We start from the raw sequence: 7,719 nt of genomic DNA on the forward strand, positions 1-7,719 counted from the left end.
CACCATTTCGAGCGTGGCCGTTTTCGTGCGGGGGACACGTAAAAGCACCCACTACACTCTCTGAGTGGTTGGCGTTAGGAAGGGCATCCAGCTGTAGAAACTCTGCCAAATCAGATTGGAGCCTGGTGTTGCCATCCGGTTTCACCAGTCCTCAGTCAAATCGTCCAACCCATGCTAGCATGGAAAGCGGACGTTAAACGATGATGATGATGATGATGATACAAACATAAACTCATATAACATATTATATTGTGAAATTTATCTCCTGTATTTCCAACACTAATTTTCTTTAACTTATATAAATATAAAAAGCAAACTCAATTTCCTCAGTTACAGCAATAGCAAAAGCAAAATGTCAATTTTACTGTTTCAAACTATGCTTGCTCAACAATATCCAGCTTTTACTGTTCTACAAAATCTAATGTGCTCTACAATCTAATACATTATATCTCAAAAGTATTATTTTGATTGCACTATAGTATTATATTTTGTCTTGCTGTATATCACATTTTGGTTCATAATATCACAATTTGGCATGTCATGTCATACAATAATTTGCTTGTCCTACAATATAATAATATAGCTGCCCTAATATTACATGTTGTCATGGCATATAACATTACACTTTTGTCCAAACATCAGTATTATATTTTAGATGCCCTCCAGTATCACTATTTGAACTGCAGTACGATCTCATCATTTACCCTATAATATAAGCTGCTCTTCAATATTACAATATTTGGTCTACCTAGTGTCTTTGCCAGATACAACACAGCACAGGTGAGAGTATGTGACCCATAGACAATCTAATGAACAATGTTAACTGATACTTTTACCAAGAAGAATGCTGTTTCAATATATAAAAACTATTTCTCATTTCAACCAATACATTCAACTAACATGTTTTACTGATGTTTAATTAACATTACACTTTACAGATAATCGTTAACTTTTTCCTAGTGCTGTATAGTTCTGAGTTAAAATCTAACTAAAGTCAGCTTTACTTTTTATCGTTTTTGTTATGATAATAATTATCAGTATTATATGAAGTGTTAATTCCATTAACATTGCTTTTCACAGGTAAAATGGTAGCATCATTATTAAAAAAAAAAAGAAAAGAATTGATACTGTATCTTTTACTTTAGTTCTTTTAAAATGATTCTAGATCAGTCAATCCTAAGACCCATGCCCATACACACACATACCCCAAAAATTACATATTTGGGCTTATTTAGGCTTATTTTACAGCAAATCTACAATGGCAAAGAGACAATCTTTCTAATACTAGTTTGAGTGTTTATTTTATGCAAATAATTCCAAGGGTAATTAGGAGGAAATAAGAAAAAAAAAATCTATATCTATTAAAGTATTCTTGCTGTTCAGGACTAATGATACCAGTTGGTAGTCCCAGCATAAATCAAAAGAGGAGCAGATCTGCACAAATATGCAACTACTGAAGTTTCAACTATGACATACATTTCACACAAGTAACATAATTTCTTTTCAATCAGCCTCATACGTTAAATAAAACTGTTGTGAAAGTACGAAACAAAAATAAAAACAAAAAAAAAAACTGATGGTCATCCTTGATAAGCCTAAACTAAAGTTTTAGTTGGCAGTATGAACATTCAAAAGCCAACCATGTCATATGAGAATTTCTATGCTCAAAACCAAGGAGTAACATCTAACTTAGCTTATATATGGAATGCAATGAATAGCTTTAGAAATGTTGCAGAAGTTTCCCAAGTACAAGCAACAAATTAAGTGTACTACATGTATTAGTGCCATGTCATCAGCCAAAGTAAGGAGGTTATGTAAATAATAAGGTAAATATATTACAGATTGAAACAAAGCTACTGTTACTTTGTAAGTCACAGAGAATATGGAAGAAGTTTGGGGAATTCTATTAGTCAATGATAAAAGGAAAATTTTTTTCATATGAAAAAGTCGCTTATTTATATTTTTATGACTTAGAAGAGGAAGAGCAGCAACCATCATATATTTAAAGGCCTCCAAGACTGGAAGCTAGAAAGAAGATAGTTTTAGATCAGAGACCTGGTCCGAATGCTTGCAACTGACTGGGGTCTGCTAAAGGTACTCAAAGGCCAGGTGATGATGGTGGAGTTCATCAGGACAAAGGTACCATCAGTCTGACAGGCCTCAGCTTGATATCACTCATAAGGCTGAGCTAAGGCAATGGAAAAAGATATTTGTTGAAAGTATTATGCACTAGGATCAAAGCTATGAAGTGAATTTCTTTGTTGAATGTTGTAGGGCAGTAAAACAAGAAGTAAAAGCAGTGAAACTGCAGTAACTAGATAAGAGCAAATATATTGTTAAATGTGCAATATGAACTCAACCACAATGATTGGAGTTTACAAGTAACACAAATGGATGATGTATTCTGCTGGTAAAAAATATCCTTAAATGAGGGCATATAACAGAAGAATTGATATGGGGTAGTTAGATTACACTTCAAGAGATTGGAATGTATACATTAGAAAGCACAGAATTAAGCCAATTAAGTTTTCATCCTGCTACAATTACTGGTCTGTGGTTATTGTATAATTTGGATTTCAGTGGGAACTACACTGACTTAATATATAGCTATTTTTACAATTAGTGTTGTGCAATGTAGATTATAAACCTTCAAGAACAGAAAAATTACATCCTAAATTATTTTTTGTCATTAGACTACTGTTACTGTATTAATCAGTATTTATTCAATACTTACAGAACTTTCTCTTTAAAAATGTTTATTAAGGCCTTCAATACTTTAGCTAATATTTAACATTCAACCATTATGTGACCATATTTCAAATGTTTATCATTAAACTCGTGTTTGAAACATAACTTAACAAAAAGATTCTTTCATGAATTTGACAGATTTTAATTTAAGATGAAAGGTTTTGTATCATAAAACCAGAAATCTCAGGCTATTTTTAACCCAACCTTCATTGCCCATTCATAGCACATGTCCACACAAGGCAGAGTCATCTTTCTTGTATACATTGGGTAACGTCTGTATGAACGCACACACACACACAACAAGTAATATAATTCCAATTACATATACTTATTTTAATCTTAATTAATTTCAGCAGTGTAATATTGAAATTTAATTTATGGAAATCATGTAAGTTATTTTGATTTTTTCAAATCATATAGAAATTTAAAGAGAATCAAATCAGAACAATAATAAGAAAGAAGGGAATTAGAATGTTGAATGGATTCAGTCTCTTTTATTTTCTTCTCCATAGGACTTAACAGCAGTTTTTACTTTAGTTGTTACTTGAATTCAAATGTTGATGGAGAAGTCACTTGAATTTGAGCAACAGTATTTATATATTATTTTATTGAGGGTGCATATTGTTTTATCCTAACCATAACCTAAAGTTTCACACTGGCTGGCAGTATTTAAAATAGTCTTCAATAATATACAAAATATATTATTCTACAATGTGTGTTGAATTTTCTTTACTTTGTCAATAACACAAACTTACAAATACCATACACTGGAATGGTGTGTATAAACATCCTAAAATATATCCACTGTATTTAAGAACTCAATTATTAATACACCGTTAAACTTGAATACATAATAGCATTATAACGAATACTAGTGGAGCAAATTTACTTGTATATATAGAATCAGATAAAATGATAGTTCAGAGCAACATATTTAGAAAAGCAGAAAATCATAAATTTTATATATGATTCAGAGTTTGATTTTCTCTACAGCTATTTCAATTGATAGAGTAAATTATCATTTATATAATTATGTAATTAACTACCATAATTAATTTAATGCAATGGGCTATCCAGTTTCTCAGAAAACATCATTCATTCCCTCTGAAATTTTTTCCTTTCCTCTTTATTGTTTTCTCTTTGGGTTTTATTTTATCTGTCTTTTTTTCTTCTCCCTATCTCATTAATTATTTAAAACAGCAACAGCATTTTGATTTCCATTTTTCAATTTTTTTTCTCTTGAGGAAATTGTTAATCATTCACATTAAATGTGATAATTAAATAATTATATATGTTAATTACATAATCACATAAATGATGATGCTTTTACTCTATCTATTGAAACAGCTGTAGAGATGCTTTTCTGATTTTTACTATTCAATGTGTGTGTGTGTGTTGTCTAAGACAGTATCTTAAATACAACACAAAGAAATAATGGAAATACAAAGTTAATAAATTAGTACATGCGGGGATAAAGAAAAGTACATGAATCTTCTTACATTTTGAACTGTCTTTTGTCAAAAAAAGAAAAAGGAAGGAATAAAAAAGCAAAAAAAAAATCATGTGCATATGAGTTTATAATCATGAAACAAAAGTGGTAAGGATAGGAAAAGGAATTTTATAACAAAGAGAGTGATAGTGAAGGGAAGTACAGGGTAAAGTGGCTTATTTGCAAGTGTGTATAATGTGTATATGTGTATGCATGTGTTTAGTGAATTATGGTGGTGTGGATGGTATGTGTACAGGTATGTGAAGAGAATAGCATATGTGTGAAATTTTTGTGGGTGTATGCAGCCAAAAAAAAACAAAGAGCAATCAAGCTTGTTATTTAACCTGTGAGGTTGAGTTAATCCACTTAAAAGATGAGTTGTTGTTCCCATCACACATGGGATATAGGAGAGCCATAGTATAAGACAAGATAAAAAATGGAGAGGTATCACAAAGAAGGATCTGATGAGCAGAAAAGGTGAGCAATGGGTGATCTACTGCTATTTAGTCATATATTTCTCAGATGCTCAGTTACTCAAGAGAAGGAACGGAGCCTATTTAATAAGGCAAACTGGAGTAAGTAGATTTGCTGAGAGAAATCAAAAAAAGGATTAGTTCACAATGTGAAAGATAACAGATGGACCACAAATTAGATGACAATGACAGCAAAATGACTGTGGATAATAGTCAAAGAAAACAATGTATCAGCTTTTATATGATGTATTAGGTTTCAGTACAAACTATGAACCTGTTACCAATTATTTACCAATCCTATAATGTAGGAAAAATAAATCTATGACAGGTCCTGTGGCTGTCACTTATTAATCAGTATGTAACAATTCTGTCAATACAATGTTTTAAAGCATGGATTGTCTGAATGGTTAAAGGAATATGATACTTGCACCAATTGACAGAAGTGGTCTATGAAATATCTAGCTTCCAAAACATCTTTAAAAATGAATATGTAACAGATTCTTATATTCCAACAATGTTGCTAACTAATGTTTACTATTGTCATCTTTATGAATTGGCGATATTGTGGAGATTTTCAATACATTATAGAATCAGAGGCTAAAATTCCAGACTAGACTAGAATCAAAGATTGAATAAATGGTACTGATGGGAATTTCATAAAGCGTTGCTTATATACATAAACAGGTGATAGATGTATCTAATAAATAAACCAATATCATCTGTACCTTATAAAGCTTTAAATAAGTGTATATCAACCAAGTATTTCATTCACATAGTATAAACTGAATGTATTCGTTTGTATATATTACGACAGGGTGTCTCAAACAGACAAGTATCACCCTCTATTAATGAGAAAGCAATAGATTTTATATCCAAATAATTCTTGGACAAATTGAAGTTTAAACATGCCAATTTGTCCACCCCCTTTCAATCCTCATATATATCTCACTGTGAGAAACACTATTGGGAAGCATTAAATATTGCGAATCAAAATCCAATTTGCATTAAAGTTTCGATTCTCCGAGGTGGATTCCTTAAAGCACCTTCTGACCACCCTGACCTTATTGAGGTTCTACACTTACGGTCGAAATTAACATAATTGACGTTGTTCTTCAGCAAGTTTATGCATTTATAAGTTTTGTCTAAACGACAATATAATTTACTGAGAAATAATACTGATAATGATAATGGTGATGATGAAAAAGCGGTTATGGTGATGGTGGTGTAAGCAAAAACATTTAGCAATGGACTATTGCTGCAAATCATCATTTTCTAAACCTGTATTTCTGACACGCATATATGGTAATGACGCCATTCGGATATTTTATTAATGCAGAGGTATTCAAATACTATCTAGACTCAGTTTTATTCAATAAAAGGGGTTGCCGTATTACAGACTCAAGCAACGAGTACTAGCAATGAGGTTAATAACATATTCTCTGCTTTCAGCTTGATTCTTAGTTAAGCAAAAAAAAAAAAAATAGATGAATGATCCAGAGAAAGAATCTTTAATTAAGACATGCTAAATGCTAAAATAGGATCCATAAATTCTTTGCATGTATCCATGAGTAAGCAGGTAGACTGGCAGGAAACAATATCAATCTGCCCAAATTCAGAGCCCGTCTGGAGTAAACCAGACTGCAAGAAAAACATGAAAGCGCGTAACTTTGATACAATTAAGCACACATGCACTCGAGGGATGAAGAGGTAAGGAAAATAAATGAGGGAAGGGCGGAGTAAAAGTGAGTGAAGCAGAGAGTAAGAAGAGAGAAATAGTAATAAAGAGGTGGGTGTGAGGCGAGCAGAAGAAAGGGACAGTGCAACAAATAAACAAACAAAATCCTCATCAAAAATCACGAACACAAGAAATATTGTTTTGCAGCATGCCAACTGCCAAGAATAAATAATTACATGTATCTGCATAGCATTAGACAGACCGTAAGCAAATGCATGCATATAATAACTCTGTAGAATAGATGTACATAACTATAAACATTGTCACATATTTAGACTGCGTACGCTTACACGTATATACATTGAACATACAGTCTTGCCTACACATACAGATTAGCATCGTTATCAATATTAACTTACATGGGAGATTTTGAAATGAGATATTTCGATATTGTCACAAGCAATGTCTCTGTCAGATTTCCCAATTCTCTTTTCTAAAACATATTAGATCTGTCTGACAGCCTGGAAAACGGGACATAGCTCAGATAATGCGCACGTTTTCTATTGATTGGGGTTTGCTGAAAAGCAAGAAACTTGGGAAGGGAAATAATCCATGATAGCCTAGTTGTGGTGTTGGGTGGTAGGGCTTAGGTTTGTTTACATAGACAGTGTCTTGGATTAATTAAGCCAGCCTCAGTCCGAATTCTCACTAAGACATTTTTTTTCACTGAAAATATTAATACTAATATCCCCCAGTCTCTTTCAGTATTTATTCTATATATGCTTACTCTTTTCCTCCCCTCAAGATGTATGCATTTTTATTAATCTGTATACTCACAAATGCATGTAAATATGTTGATATGCATGTCTGTATGCATGTCTGTATATGTGTACATATATAAAGAAGCTGAGAAGTGGGATATATACTAAAACAGACATACATATACATTTCCAGGCGATCATTTGTCTGTTTATATCCATATTTTACAAAGATCATTTGAATTCTGTTTCTGGCTTTTATTTAGAATCACGCTTCCCCTAAAAGTTGTACATATAATTGTTGCATACAAAAAGAAAATCACTAAAAATATTCATTTTGTGAATTTTTAGAGAATGTTATATTTTTTGTTAATAGATATTTTTCAAGGGAGTTAACTCTCATCATTAACTTCTCCATTTAATTGTTTTCAAACCCTAAATGTTTTTAATTCCTCTACTTAACGGTAAAGTTTAATTACAACTAAATTGTAGATATTCTCTCGCCAAATTCGAATAATTAATTCAAAGTAACTTCCTCCCAGATCTTTTATATATAATTCAAAATTTGGTATAGAC

General features: G+C 31.9%; 1 protein-coding gene across 2 annotated transcripts in view; it reads right to left on the reverse strand.

The window, feature by feature from the left end:
* Nucleotides 1–6,993, reverse strand: part of LOC106884034 (zinc finger protein OZF) — a 28,629-nt gene extending 21,636 nt beyond the window's left edge. For both annotated transcript variants that reach the window (XM_014935240.2, XM_014935242.2), the window contains exon 1: nt 6,805–6,993. The gene's annotated coding sequence lies outside the window, so the exon portion shown is untranslated. The remainder of the gene's footprint in view (nt 1–6,804) is intronic.
* Between the last annotated feature and the right edge of the window lie 726 nt (nt 6,994–7,719).

This window comes from Octopus bimaculoides, chromosome 14, assembly GCF_001194135.2.
Source record: "Octopus bimaculoides isolate UCB-OBI-ISO-001 chromosome 14, ASM119413v2, whole genome shotgun sequence".
Taxonomy (NCBI): domain Eukaryota; kingdom Metazoa; phylum Mollusca; class Cephalopoda; order Octopoda; family Octopodidae; genus Octopus; species Octopus bimaculoides.